Here is a 16,063-nt window from a genome sequence, read left to right as displayed (position 1 = left end):
GGACTTTTCTACTGGAGTTCTTTCACCTCCCCATTGGTAATGGTTTTGGGCCATGTTTTCAATGAGTTGATAGGCTTCGTTGTATGGCTTGTCCATAAGTGCACCGCCCGTAGCAGCATCTACTTTCGGTCTTGCGTTATACAGAAGCCCATTGTAAAATGTGTGAATAATCACCCAATCTTCGAGACCGTGATGTGGACATATCTTCATCATGTCTTTGTATCTCTCCCACGCGTCGTAGAGAGATTCTACATCCTTTTGTCGAAATCCGTTGATTTGCGCTCTCAGCATAGCAGTTTTGCTTGGCGAAAAATATTGGGATAAGAAAACGTTCTTCAGTTCTTCCCATGTTTTAACTGAGTTGGATGGCAAGGATTGCAACCAAGCCCAAGCTCAGTCTCTTAGAAAGAAATAAAAGTGGCGTAGTCTTATCGCATCTTGAGATACACCATTCGCCTTCATAGTGTCTGCGTACTGCACAAACTTGGTCAAATGTTAATTAGGGTCTTCCGTAGGATTTCCAGCAAATTGATGTTGTTGGACGAATGATAATAATGAGGGTTTTAGCTCGAAATCGTTTCGATTTATAGCGGGGGAAGCAATTCTGTTGTGAGGTTCTTCATGGGACGGGGTAGCATAGAACATAAGAGGACGATTATGTGGTCCTACTACGGCCATGGATTGTTTTTTCAACTAGCTCAGCCGTAGGAAAGAAGATATTGGAAATATTGTACCTTCGTTGGAACTCTAGTATTCGGCGTCTTAAATATAAGAAATGCTCTAATTAAGCGATTGATGAAGCTAAGTTGTCGCCTTGCGAGCGAGTACTTGGCATACAATCAGGGGAAATAAGGGAAAGGAGATAATTTTTTTACCTTAGTCTATACTGTGCATCAAAAGAATCGCACTATTTGACTAAATCAGGTCCCCGGCAATGGCGCCAAAAACATGATACGTCTCGTGACTGTGTATAGAATATAGTCTATCGAGTACTTGACTGCAAGTGCACAGTCTAGTCGTTTTAGTTTGAAAAGATATTGAACCCATAAGGACCGATGGTCAAACTAATTCTACCGACGTTACTATGTTTAGTTAAGGGAATGATTTTTAGAAGTTTGGTTGAAGAAAATTAAATTTAAGGGAAGTTAAGTGTTAAGATAATATTAATAGAAGGATATCAGTATGCAACGCATTAATCGTCAGGGATTCGGTAAGTCACCGGTGTATAATTTAAGTACCAAATATCTTTCAGTAGAAAATACTTATTTAAAAGGCTTTATCTCACACTCTCGTGATTGTTGATTTGGACTATACTTTTAAGTCAGAATGTACGCTCTCGCTGTCCCATTTAAAGTTAAAAATACTTTTTGAAAATAAATAAGTTCTAATTGCTTTTAAAGTGCTCTCGCTGTTTTTAAAATCAATGTGTAGTTTTTACTATCCAGTTCGACCCTCATGCTCTCGCAATTGTTGGTTCTCACCTTAGTTAATTTCCCACTCTCGTGGCAAAATCGTATTAAATAGTTTCTCACTCTTGTGACAAAGTTAATTATATTTAAATTAAAAACCACAACCAAAAAGATTGTTTGAAGAAAGAAGTTTTACACCGATTATTATTAAATCTCGTCTAATTAAATTGTTACATACCGATATTGTTAGTTTAGCCGGACATGTTAAACAATGCAAACTAGACGATCATAAACAGATCAACAATAAAGAAAACATGATTATAATAATAATAAAGCAATAACAATTGTAATTGAATAAAGCAATAACCTTTTAAGTAGACATCTTAAGCTTTCCAATGCATTTGGTATCATCTCAAAATCATAAAAAATAAGGAAGTTAGGTCCTTGGGAAGTTGACCTAAAATTAGGGTCTCAGTCAAAATGACCTATAATGTTTTGAAATTAATGATGACCTTAGAAGTTTCAAATGGATTTTTGGTGAACAAGAAAGTTTGTCATATGGTTCTTAAGAACATTGTTTATCATGGGGTCATCTTCATTTGACAAACACATCAAACATTGTATCTCAGTGATCCTCAATTTAGTCAGATGACTTGACTGGTCAACTTCTCAAGGCCAAACTTCAAATATTAATGAATGAATGATTGAGAAACCTCACATAAGCTCATATGTGAATAAAATAATGAATAAAGAACTTCCCTTGATTAAATTAGATCATAGGATGAGGTTGCTTCATGAGCAAGGCACAGTTGATGCACAATTGAATTAGGGTTTCCTTGGGGAATAATCCTCAAGCCCTTTGGGTTATCTTGATCAAATTGGAAAATTGAGATACTTGGGAGACATATATGATAATTAAGATCTTTGTGGACCATTTTCATGCTTGTTTTCAACTTCATCTAGCCACTTCGTTGAGCTTAGGAGTCTCCTAGGAGCATTGGAGCACATGATCACTTGAGCTTCAAAACAGAAAGAGTTAGTGACATATTTTTGTGCTTTTGGTTAGTAAGCAAAATAAGAAAAGCAATAATATACCATACAAGCATTCTTGGTGGTGTCAAATCAACTCACACAAGTCTCACCCCTAGGGCAAAGAAGCCACACATGCTATGATCCTTGAGGCAATGCACTGAGGAATGATATGATGCCATGAGGGATCTTGGGGTCAAAAATTAGGGTCTTACAGGTGGCTAAGGCGTCTACTTTGCTCGCTAAGTGTTTAAGTTGCTCACTAGTATGTATGATTTTGTTCAAGAAGTCTTTGTTTGTTTGAGCTTGGGTAGCTATGAAGCTTTCCATCATTAGTTTAAGGTGGGACTTCCTAGGCTTGTTAGGAGCGTTATTAGTTGGCTTTTGATATCCAGGAGGAACAGCGGGTGATTGGCCAGGTGCATACAGGGCGTTGTTATTCTTATATGAAAAGTTAGGATGATTTTTCCAATTTGGGTTGTAGGTATTCGAATAAGGATTTCCTTGTGCGTAATTCACTTGATCAGTTGGGACGCCAGCTAATATCTGACGTTCTGGTGTAGTGTGTCCAGGAGTTCCACATAACTCATAGTTTGGAGGTACGGCAGCCACGGTGGCTGCGGGTGGTATGGTCAAGTTGTCTAACTTTTGAACAAGGGCATCTACCTTTGCATGGACGTGGTCTAGGCTACTGATTTCGTACATTCCACTTTTTGTTTGGGACTTTTCTACTGGAGTTCTTTCACCTCCCCATTGGCAATGGTTTTAGGCCATGTTTTCAATGAGTTGATAGGCTTCGTTGTATGGCTTGTCCATAAGGGCACCGCCCGCAGCAGCATCTACTGTCAGTCTTGTGTTATACAGAAGCCCATTGTAAAATGTGTGAATGATCACCCAATCTTCGAGACCGTGATGTGGACATATCTTCATCATGTCTTTGTATCTCTCCCACGCGTCGTAGAGAGATTCTACATCCTTTTGTCGAAATCGGTTGATTTGCGCTCTCAGCATAGCTGTTTTGCTTGGCGAAAAATATTGGGATAAGAAAACGTTCTTCAGATCTTCCCATGTTTTAACTGAGGCTGATGGCAAGGATTGCAACCAAGCCCAAGCTCAGTCTCTTAGAAAGAAACAAAAGAGGTGTAGTCTTATCGCATCTTGAGATACACCATTCGCCTTCATAGTGTCTGCGTACTGCACAAACTTGGTCAAATGTTAATTAGGGTCTTCCGTAGGATTTCCAGCAAATTGATGTTGTTGGACGAATGATAATAATGAGGGTTTTAGCTCGAAATCGTTTCGATTTATAGCGGGGGCAGCAATTCTGTTGTGAGGTTCTTCTTGGGACGGGGTACCGTAGAACATAAGAGGACGATTATGTGGTCCTACTGCGGCCATGGTTGATTTTTCAACTGGCTCAGCCGTAGGAAAGAAGATATTGGAAATATTGTACCTTCGTTGGAACTCTAGTATTCGGCGTCTTAAATATAAGAAATGCTCTAATTAAGCGATTGATGGAGCTAAGTTGTCGCCTTGCGAGCGAGTACTTGGCATACAATCGGGGGAAATAAGGGAAATGAGATAATTTTTTTACCTTAGTCTATACTGTGCAACAAAAGAAGCGCACTATTTGACTAAATCAGGTCCCCGACAATGGCGCCAAAAACATGATACGTCTCGTGACTGTGTATAGAATATAGTCTATCGAGTACTTGACTGCAAGTGCACAGTCTAGTCGTTTTAGTTTTAAAAGATATTGAACCCATAAGGACCGATGGTCAAACTAATTCTACCGACGTTACTATGTTTAGTTAAGGGAATGATTTTTAGAAGTTTGGTTGAAGAAAATTAAATTTAAGGGAAATTAAGTGTTAAGATAATATTAATAGAAGGATATCAGTATGCAACGCATTAATCGTCAGGGATTCGGTAAGTCACCGGTGTATAATTTAAGTACCAAATATCTTTCAGTAGAAAATACTTATTTAAAAGGCTTTATCTCACACTCTCGTGATTGTTGATTTGGACTATACTTTTAAGTCAGAATGTACGCTCTCGCTGTCCCATTTAAAGTTAAAAATACTTTTTGAAAATAAATAAGTTCTAATTGCTTTTAAAGTGCTCTCACTGTTTTTAAAATCAACGCCTAGTTTTTACTATCCAGTTCGACCCTCACCTTAATTAATTTCCCACTCTCGTGGCAAAATCGTATTAAATAGTTTCTCACTCTTGTGACAAAGTTAATCAAATTTAAATTAAAAACCACAGCAAAAAGATTGTTTGAGGAAAGAAGTTTTACACCGATTATTATTAAATCTCGTCTAATTAAATTGTTACATACCGATACTGTTAGTTTAGCCGAACATGTTAAACAATGCAAACTAGACGAACATAAACAGATCAACAATAAAGCAAACATGATTATAATAATAATAAAGCAATAACAATTGTAATTGAATAAAACAATAATAATTGTAATTGAATAAAGCAATAACATTTTAAGTAGACATCTTAAGCTTTCCAATGCATTTGGTATCATTTCCAAATCATAAAAAATAAGGAAGTTAGGTCCTTGGGAAGTTGACCTAAAATTAGGGTTTCAGTCAAAATGACCTATAATGTTTTGAAATTAATGATTTTTGGTGAACATGAAGGTTGGTCATATGGTCCTTAAGAATATTGTTTATCTTGGGTTCATCTTCATTTGACAAACACATCAAACATTGTGTCTCAGTGATCCTCAGTTTAGTCAGATGACTTGACTAGTCAACTTCTCAAGGACAAACTTCAAATATTGATGAATGAATGATTGAGAAACCTCACATAAGCTCATATATGCATAAAATAATGAATGAAAGAACTTCCCTTGATTAAATTTGATCATAGGATGAGGTTGCTTCATGAGCAAGGCACAGTTGATGCACAATTGAATTAGGGTTTCCTTGGGGAATAATCCTCAAGCCCTTTGGCTTATCTTGATCAAATTGGCAAATTGAGATACTTGGGAGACATATATGATAATTAAGATCTTTGTGGACTATTTTCATGCCTGTTCTCATCTTCATCTAGCCACTTCATTGAGCTTAGGAGTCTCCTAGGAGCATTGGAGCACATGATCACTTGAGTTTCAAAACAAAAAGAGTTAGTGACATATTTTTGTGCTTTTAGTTAGTAAACAAAATAAGAAAAGCAATAATATACCATACAAGCATTCTTGGTGGTCTCAAATCAACTCACACAAGTCTCACCCCTAGGGCAAAGGAGCCACACATGATATGATCCTTGAGGCAATGCACTGAGCAATGATATGATGCCATGAGGGATCTTGGGGTCAAAAATTAGGGTCTTACATGTGGCTAAGGCGTCTACTTTGCTCGCTAACTGTTTAAGTTGCTCCCTAGTATGTATGTTTTTGTTCAAGAAGTCTTTGTTTGTTTGAGCTTGGGTAGCTATGAAGCTTTCCATCATTATTTTAAGGTTGGACTTCCTAGGCTTGTTAGGAGCGTTATTAGTTGGCTTTTCATGTCCAGGCGGAACAGCGGGTGATTGGCCAGGTGCATACGGGGCGTTGTTATTCTTATACGAAAAGTTAGGATAATTTTTCCAATCTGGGTTGTAGGTATTCGAATAAGGATTTCCTTGTGCGTAATTAACTTGATCAGTTGGGACTCCTGCTAATATCTGACGTTCTGGTGCAGTGTGTCCAAAAGTTCCACATAACTCATACTTTGGAGTCACGGAAGCCACGGTGGCTGCGGGTGGTATGGTCAAGTTGTCTAACTTTTCAACAAAGGCATCTACCTTTGCATGGACGTGGTCAAGGCTACTGATTTCGTACATTCCACTTTTTGTTTGGGACTTTTCTATTGGAGTTCTTTCACCTCCCCATTGGCTATGGTTTTAGGCCATGTTTTCAATGTGTTGATAGGCTTCGTTGTATGGATTGTCCATAAGTGTACCGCCCGCAGCAGCGTCTACTGTCAGTCTTGCGTTATATAGAAGCCCATTGTAAAATGTGTGAATGATCACCCAATCTTCGAGACCGTGATGTGGACATATCTTCATCATGTCTTTGTATCTCTCCCACGCATCGTAGAGAGATTCTACATTCTTTTGTTGAAATCCGTTGATTTGCGCTCTCAGCATAGCAGTTTTGCTTGGCGGAAAATATCGGGATAAGAAAACGTTCTTCAGTTTTTCCAATGTTGTAACTGAGTTGGATGGCAAGGATTGCACCCAAGCCCAAGCTCAGCCTCTTAGAAAGAAAGAAAAGAGGCGTAGTCTTATCGCATCTTGAGATACACCATTCGCCTTCATAGTGTCTGCGTACTGCACAAAGTTGGTCAAATGTTCATTAGGTTCGTCCGTAGGATTTCCAGCAAATTGATGTTGTTGGACGACTGATAATAATTAGGGTTTTAGCTCGAAATCGTTTCGATTGATAGCAGGGGCAGCAATTCTGTTGTGAGGTTCTTCTTGGGATGGGGTAGTGTAGAACTTAAGAGGAAGATCATGTGGTCCTACTGCGGCCATGGTTGATTTTTCAGCTGGCTTAGCCATAGGAAAGAAGATATTCAGAATATTGTATCAATATTGTCTTCTCCAACTTTTATTCTTTGAGAAACTTCAAATTCAACTTTCAAGGGCATGTGCCAAGAGGAAACATTATAGGTCATTTTGGGCAATTACCATTGAACAAACAATTTTCCTCAACCTCTAAAATGCAGAACTCCTTCATGCCAGATCCAAATGAGGTCAAACTTGTGAAAAAATTGAATAGGTTTGAAATATATACAACGTTGATGAAGTAACTGTTTCCATTTGATGCTCATAGAAAAAGTTATTCAAGGTGGAAGAAATGAACATTTGACTTGGTACTTAGAAAAATTTCAATTATGTTTGATTTTCCAAACTTCTATCTCCAAATTCATCATGATCAAAACTTCAAATGTAAAAGTGTTCAACATGAAAGTTGTTCCCCTTGACCTCACCTTTCCAAAACGTCTAAAATTACCTAATTTGGACCAAGATTGAGAGGTTTGTGCATGGTTTCTTTCATAGGTTTGATTTGGTAAAATTTGAATTCAAATAACCATTTCCTATTGCATGCTTACATGTTATAGTTTCAGTACTCAATGTGCACGAATTGAACTTGGATTGCATCATTCCTTAGGCCCAAATCATTATCCATGCATCCATGCACCAAAGTTGCTAAAATTGACAAATTTCCAAAGTGTGTGAAAAGCAACTTGATACACTATAAATACAAGGCCATTGTGATCAGGAATGGGATCCCTGCTTACCCAAGCTTTGAACCATTTCCTCCCTAACCTCCATTAAAGAATAAACTTGAAGATTTCACTTAAAATCAAGTTTGAAATCTCCTTCTGTTTTGAGATTGAAACTCCAAGAATCCAAGCTTCTCTTTGATCCATTTCACTTCCTGCAAGCTTCTGGAGTCGAGCCAACGCCAATTGGAAGCAAGATCAAGAAAGATTCAAGCTACTCGAAGGTGATTTTTCAGAAACTTTCTCTCTTCGATTCTCTCTCAATTCTTCACCATTCACTTTGATTTTTGGTTGGCTGAAGTGCTACCAATGTAGGCAATAAGATTGAGTTGCTTTGAGGTAAAATCGAAGCAACTCATTTCATGATCCTCAAAATTCAAATCCTTGTATCTTTCAATATACTTGGAATTGGATAAAATTGAGGCCAGATTCGAGCTCCTAAGCATTTTTCCTTCAAAAATGTGTACTCACTTTTCATTTTCCGTTTTGTTTATGATGGACCATTTCGGTGAGGTCCACCAGAGAAGATGACTGGAGCCCTAGCTCCGGTGGTGTGTTGGCATGTCCAGAACCCTTTGATCATTATCTCACGTTTTAATCTGGTCCCTTTCTTTTAAATACCACGTTTGCAACACGTTGACTGCAATGCATCATGGAACGCGCGCGCTTGGCCATCAGATCTGCCACCTCAATTAATGAGGGAGATCTGATGGCCCTTGTTTTTTTGTATTTTTTGAACTTCCATTTAATTCACTTATTTCGTTTAATTCATATAAATTTCATTTTTAATCCAAAAATATGGGACTTTCACCAAAAATCTTTAAATACTTTTTTCTTATATATTCTGAATTAAAATTAATTTTTGGATTAATTTTGATATTTTTCATGAATTAAATGTTATTATGAATATTTTTAATTGTTTAAAAATACTTCTGACTTTTTAAAAATCATGAAATTTTTTGTCTAAGGTCCTTTGACCTTGTTTGACCTAGGATAAATCCATTGGCCGGTTATTTGGTGTTTTGAAGGGATTTTAGGTGTTGACCAAATTAAAATGCATTTTAATTCATTTTTGAATTGATTTTTAATTGATTAAATGTTTAAAAACATTATTGAGCCATTTTTGTGGTCTTGTGACGTGCGACTTTATGTTAGGGCCTTGGTCAAGGTTGATTTGACTTTTGTTGAATCAAAACCATTGGATTTAGGGGATTGATGAAATGTACATTTCATCTCCCAAAATGAATTGATGGTTTTGATTTGATGAAATTCCTCTCATGATCAATTTGTATTTCTATCTTCCCCTCCCTCTTCATCTTCATCCATATTCTTCCCCATTCCCTCATTTGACCAATGAAATCTCTAATGTCTAAAGTCTAATTGATTCATCAATGACCTTGTGTCAGATGAATCAATACAAGTATGATTGAGATAGGTCCTTCCCTCTTGATCTTTTCTTTTAGTGTGTGGTATATTTTAGGAGTTTGGTTCTTCATACCAAATCTCTAACATGCATTAACACCTAATTTTTTAATGCCCGACCTCAGATAGTTGTGACTTCTACATAAGTCCAATTACGATTGCTTAACATAAAGCTAAATTTGACCCTCAAGGCATATAATTCTAGTAAGTGAGATTGTAAGTCTCCCATTCTTCATGTCATTGTGTGGAGACTTGACCTTTTTTACTTTCATGGGAGCTAGTGGCATACTTGTTAAACTATCCAAGTTGGAGCCCTTCTCATGGAAGATGTCTTGGTTTAAGGATTCATACGTGTGAATGAATGGTTGAGTGTTCTCCAAAGAATGACTTAATCAATTAAAAAATCACCACTAACACTTGAGTAACATTTGAGTAACTCTTGTTAATATTGCTTTACTTTCAAGTCATTTACTTTATGCAATTTAAATTTCAGTCATTTATCAATCATTGTTATTTACATTTCATATAACTTATTTATGTTTATGTCATTTTCACTTTGCTCACTTAAGCCATACTTTGTGATTTTATATATATTATTTGTGTGTTTTGATTTTGTTTATGGCCTTAGGACCTTAAAATACCTAATAACAACAAAAACCCTAAAGAAACATATGGTGGACTGTTGAACTTGATCTGAACTTTTAGACTTAGGATTAGGCAACATTCCCTGTGCAAAAAGAACATGGCCAATGCCAACATTTTGAGACTGAGTTATTGTGAACTGATCCTTCATCTAATACAAGCCTTGGGATTGGTTTGAATTCACATGCTACTCTATCTTTATGCTTAATTGTTATTTTGATTTTGTGTCGGATGCTTTGTTCTGAGTTGATCAAGGAATATTTCATCTAATACATTGGAAGACAATGAAGACTGCTAACTATTGGAGTGCTTGCTTGGATGTGGCTATCTTTATTTGATGCCTTGAAATTCATGATTTTTGGATATTGCTCATTGCTTATTGGTTATTTCTTGATTAAAAGTCCAAAGGAAAGTGGGTTTCTATATGACATTCTTGTCTGTTGGATTACATCTCATTGGTCAGATATTTTCAACTCTTAACTTTTAAATATGTCCTTAGGATAGCCTTTTCATCTCCTCCCGTTTCTTAAATTTCAAAATCTCTCCCTCTTTTCAAAAACCTTCTTTGCTTGTAATTTCAAACTTAGACTTTGTTTTAATGATTAGAAACTTTGGCCTTATGCAATTGAATTTTCAAGTTCTTTCTTAAATCAAACTTGTAAATAAACTTAACCATATTGACCTAAAATTTCAAAAGACAAAAAGAACTAACAACTCCATTCAAACTCTTGGCAATTTGTACATTTTCTTATTAAACATTTTTTAAAAGCAATTCACCAACTTCTTTGACATTTTTACCACGAACTACGAGGTTTTGATCTCTCATTTTTAAGTTGGTACATAGGCACAAGACTGAAGGACTTGTCAAACACAAAAAGATAATCAATGAATTCTCTTCCCATCCCCACACTCTATTTTTCTCAAACATATTTTATACCAAAGACATATGCACACATAAAAAAAGGGCTCCCTAGGAGTACCTAGGACACTTTGGGTGTTAACACCTTCCCTCTGTGTAACCAACCCCCTTACCTAAAATCTCTGGCATTTTATTAGTTTTGATTTGAAAACTTCTTATCTTTGGGTTTTGTTCGCACTTTTCCATTTTCATTTGAAAATAATAAAAGCGAGGTGGCGACTCTGGTTTTGTTGACGTTAAGCTTATCCATAGCTTGATGGTCATGAATTTACTGTTATAGAAATTAAGTGGCGACTCTGCTGGGGAGTAGTCCTCAGTGGGTTTAGCCTACTTTTTTATCTGTATATTTGATGTTTGTATATTTGTTTGTGTGATATAATCTGTTTGTTATGCTTGGTGATCTCTGAGTGGTGAGATAAGTTCTAACCTGAACTTGAGTGCAATTAAGATAGGAGGATGGTATAGGCATGTTTAATTTGTGTGGAGTAGTCCTTAACAAGTTGGCTTGAGACCCATCTACTAAGTGGAGACCCTTTTGGAGTTACTAATGTCACACAAGTTCTTTATGGATAGGCATTACTTTCTCTGATTTGGGAAAATTTAGTATTCGTTCATGTTTTTTGTGATTACCATTTTCAGAAAAAGCAAAATGTAAAAATAAACATCATAGATGTGGATGAATAAAATTGTATTTTTGTTGAAAATAATATTGAAATTCCCAACAAAGTTTCACTTCTCCCTTAGGCATAGGAGAAGGATTTTTCTTTAATAATAAAACAAAATTCTTTAAGAGATGCATAATAACAGGTACATCAACAGCAACCCAATTGTTGTAAGTATGGTCCTGTGTCACAAAATTGACACAAGCTTCGTCTCCATCATTGTCTTCAATAATAGCAGCTGAGTGTTTACCATCCATGTGAATGAACCCTCCACTGCAAAAACCTTCTTGCATAGCCTTGACGTTGGCGTTGAATGACCCTTTCTGAAATCTCAGCCCAACTCTATTCTTTTTTTCCACAACATCTACAACACGACCCCACTTGTCGTTGCTGCCAACCTGAATAAACTCTTGTGCATCCTTTAGAGAAGGCGTGGATGCCCCAGTCTTCTTTAATTCATCAACAATAGAGAAAGCTTAGAACGATGTTCCAACTTCCTCTTCAGCTTTTATATAGGTGAAAGATGACAAATGGCTCACTAGAAGCACTTTTTCCCCACTTACAATGACAAGCTTGTTGTTCTTAACAAATTTCAGCTTCAAACCTCATAGATCCATGGCCTCCCCAAAAACAGTTGTAGGTTAGTTAAATTTCCATTACTTTAAAAGTAATTTGAAAATTACTCAAACCTATCTTAACTCGAAGGTCCACCTCTCCAATGACAGTTTTTCGAGAACCGTCAAATGCTTTAAACACAACATCATTGTACCTCATCGGTGCCCCTCGATACGACAGCCTTGCCCAAGTTGACTTGGGAAACACATTTAGTGACGAACCAGTATCAACCAATACATTCGACAAAGCGTCTTCTTTGTAGTTCATTGAAATGTGGAGTGTCAAGTGTCATACCCCAAAATTCACCCTACCCCCATACAACTTTCATCTGATCCACGACCCTATTACACATACATACATTCATTTGTTCATCACCATAATTGCATTAAAATTCATAACCAAAGACATATTTCATGGACTCAAGGCACGGTTTTTACACCTGTAAAAAAAATGGGAAGTCTATTACCCCAATCAGGGAAATCGATTTCCTCTGCAGAAACAAGAGCATTGAGTTTATTTTTTACATAAAATACTTCTTGTTTCCCCGACTTACCCACTTGCTTTCCCTATAAATAGAGACATCATTTCCCCTCATTTTTTATGCTTTCTAGCCCCAAAAATTTCTGAAAAAATATCATCCAACCCCTCTTTCCCAAACCTAAATCAAAACTAAAAATCTTTTTCAACCAAAAGTCACCCCCACCAACTTTTTTTCCACTTCACTTTTTTTTATCAAAACTTCTCACTCTCTAACACTCATAACTCAACCCCTTCACTAAGCTTCTATCATAAATATTTTCATCCCAAACCCATTGCTTCACATTCAAGCTCAACAACATTTCAACCTAACTTTCTCATATTTTTTAGGTGATGATTTTAGCTTAAACTTTTTATTTTTTTGGTTATGTTTTTGATTGATAAATGTTTGTTTGTTCTTGGTTGGTCTTTTGAGAGGGTTTAGATTCAAGCTTGGAAAAAATGATTAACTTTTGTTTACACATGTTTTTTTGAGATTTTTTGCTCTTACTACCTTTTTGTTCACCTTTTTGTCGTTGCTTTGTGTTTGTTATCATTTACTTTTATTATTGGTTTGTTGTTACATTTGTTTGTTTAATGAGGTCTATTAGATCATGTACATGGTTGTTTAGGATTGACTAAATCTTCAATGTTTCAAACCTATTAATGATTGATCATTAGATCATTCATGATACTTTGAGGCATTCATAGATTGTCTCTATTTCAACCATATTTGAGTCATTTGATGCATAGATGAAACCATTTTTTTATTGTTATTCTACTAACCACTAACTACTAACTTCTAAAATTTATATTATTGCACTTTAATTCCTTGCAATTTATTTTATTTTATATTTTATTTCATTTACTTTGTGTTTATGTTCATTATTTACCTATTCCTAACATTTACGTTATTGTACTTTACTTCCTTGCAATTTATTTTATTGTTCACTTTATTTCAAGTGATTTATGTTTATGTTTATTGTTATCTAACCACATCATTTACATTATGCTAATTTATTTACTCTTTTACTATCTTGCTAAATAAAAAAAAGGGAGTAAAAACAAAAGAAAGAGAACAAATCATAGTTGTTTAAAATATTGATGGATGAACTTAAGGTTGTATAACTTTATTTGTTATAAATCTATTATAAGGTGATTATTAATCATTTTCAATACTTTTCATCAATGATAAGCTATCCCTTAATGTGTCATATTTTGAGTTTTTGACCTATGAAAAAATAATCCTCAAAATGTTCATTTTTGCACATATTACTAACAATTAATTAGATTTGACTAACTTTATTTATCATTAACCTTTGTTATTGTAATTTTGGTAATACTAACTTGTTATTTATTTTTATATCATTTATATCCACTAACCACTATTGTGATATTGTCATTCTTTATCTTGTAATTTACTTTTATGTCATTACCTTGTAATTTACATTCAAGTATTCATTACCGTCATCATTGTACAAACTCATCATGCATATTTATTTACTTGTTATTTATTTTATTGTCATAAAACATTAAAAATAACAAAAACATGATAAAATGATAAGACCAAAAATATTCACTCCACTCTTAATCAACTTGGACTTAGAGGATTTCATTTCAGGACCAAAAGTATTATGCGTCACGATCCTTAAGTGGTGGAGAATGAATAAGAATAGAGCATTCCTACCATTACTCTAATTATTTTGGACGCAAGACGCTTGACTTGTTGTTTAGAATAATCGCCTTCGTCCATAAACTTTAGTGCAATATAATCACAAACATTCATTTCATAAAACCCTTATTCAAGGTAAAAATAATACAACTCATCAAAATCATTTTTGTGCCTTAGGGAATCATTCCGAAAACCCTTTTCTTAAAGGTTAAATCAACCAACACACAAATATTTTCTACTCCGAACTACAGAGCTCTGATTCCGGATCCCCGAATGAGTGATACGTAGGAACAAGGGCCCCAATCCTTGGCGAGCACTATAATAATAAACCACCCCCCTCTTTCACACACATTCTTTTCAAAATAAAACAATGATAGATAAATCCCCATGTATGTTAAACAACCCAAATAGTTCCCAGGGAGTACAATGGACGTAAGGGATGCTAACACCTTCCCCTTGCGTAACCGACTTCCGAACCCAAACCTAGGTTGTGAGACCGATTCCTTATTCTCTTTTAGCGCTTCTCGTGCGCATATCTTTTGAGGGTTTTATCGACTATTTTCCCTCGCCTCTCCGATAGAGGCAAAAAAATAAAATTCGGTGACGACTCTTTTGATTTTGCCTCACTTAGGTTTTGTAGGGTTGGATTGATACATTTCTTTTGTATACATACTTTTGCAAAGTAAGGTCAACTTCATTATCTCAATTCGAGTTCAAATTGATGGCAGATATACCCATAGCAAGGTCGATTGGGGAACTTCTTAAACAAATCATTATGTACTCTCTCTCTCTCTCAAACTCTTTTATTTTTCAATTTCGAATTGTTGAATTCATCGATGGTGCGATCAATACATTTGGATAATATTTTTATCACCTTTTGGAAGAGGTTTTGTTGAATTGATCATGATCCTTTAGATTATGATTGGATTTGAAGATCAACAAAACCATACAAACTTCCAAACAAAATAGATTGGACAAAATGTGTTAGATAATTTGTTTTGATAGATTTTTTGTGTGATTTATCATTGTAAATAAACTATACTTGTAGCATAACATTAAATTGGTAGTGATAAAATGTCTTTGATCAATTTATGTTCATTATCATACGTTGATAGCATTAACACAGATCCAAGCTTTTCAATAGAGGTTCGGTTTCCATTCCCTATTATGATACCCCAAAACTTTATTATTAGCAATATCATTGGAAATAGGCTTACCTGGAGAATTCAAACGATTTATAAGATGTGTGAACCTCTTTTGCATGTTGGTAATGGTTTAAGCATGCTTCATGCAAAATAGTTCAAAATCTTGAGTTAAGGTATTAATTCTAGCTTGTTGTACTTCATTAGTTCTCCCATGGGTAACTTCTAATGCGTCCCACATAGCTTTGGCGGTTTCATAATGGGAAACACGATAATATTCATCAACACCAAGTGCATATATGAGAATATTTTGTGCCTTCCAATCATGTGACCACAACTTACTATCATTATCATTCCATTGTGCTTCCGATTTTGGCACGACGACACCTTCACCATTGGTCATTGTAGTTTGATTAGGACCATTGGTGATGACGTCCCACACACCCTTATCAATCGAGTTTATATGAATATGCATACAAGCTTTCCAATAGTCATAGTTTTCATTAGTAAATATGGGAACTTTATTGTACGCCCCTTTAATTTCGGTAGTCATTTTATAATAGGCGAATATTGAAGTACGAATTTAACTGAAGCTCTTGATACCAATTATTGGACGAAGGCAACTTATGTAGAGGGAGGTGAATAGATACCAAGTTAAATTCGTAGATTGTGCAATCATTATGTTTGGTTAAACTTTTGTTTGATAACATTTTGAAAGCAACTTTTGTGTGTGATTACAATCCATTA

General features: G+C 35.5%; 3 non-coding genes across 3 annotated transcripts; all 3 read left to right on the top strand.

Annotated features, from left to right (window-relative positions):
- Window positions 1-184: 184 nt before the first annotated feature.
- On the top strand, window positions 185-291 carry LOC127124002 (small nucleolar RNA R71). The gene has a single exon (XR_007803647.1). It is a non-coding gene; the product is annotated as a small nucleolar RNA R71 (small nucleolar RNA).
- Window positions 292-3,342: 3,051 nt separating this feature from the next.
- Window positions 3,343-3,449, top strand: LOC127124160 (small nucleolar RNA R71). Its single transcript, XR_007803787.1, has one exon. It is a non-coding gene; the product is annotated as a small nucleolar RNA R71 (small nucleolar RNA).
- Window positions 3,450-6,477: 3,028 nt separating this feature from the next.
- On the top strand, window positions 6,478-6,584 carry LOC127124893 (small nucleolar RNA R71). The gene has a single exon (XR_007804371.1). It is a non-coding gene; the product is annotated as a small nucleolar RNA R71 (small nucleolar RNA).
- Window positions 6,585-16,063: the final 9,479 nt, after the last annotated feature.

Source organism: Lathyrus oleraceus, chromosome 2 (genome assembly GCF_024323335.1).
Source record: "Lathyrus oleraceus cultivar Zhongwan6 chromosome 2, CAAS_Psat_ZW6_1.0, whole genome shotgun sequence".
Taxonomy (NCBI): Eukaryota; Viridiplantae; Streptophyta; class Magnoliopsida; order Fabales; family Fabaceae; genus Lathyrus; species Lathyrus oleraceus.
The sequence above is the reverse complement of the archived record's forward strand: the minus strand, read 5'-3'. Positions and strand labels throughout refer to the sequence as shown.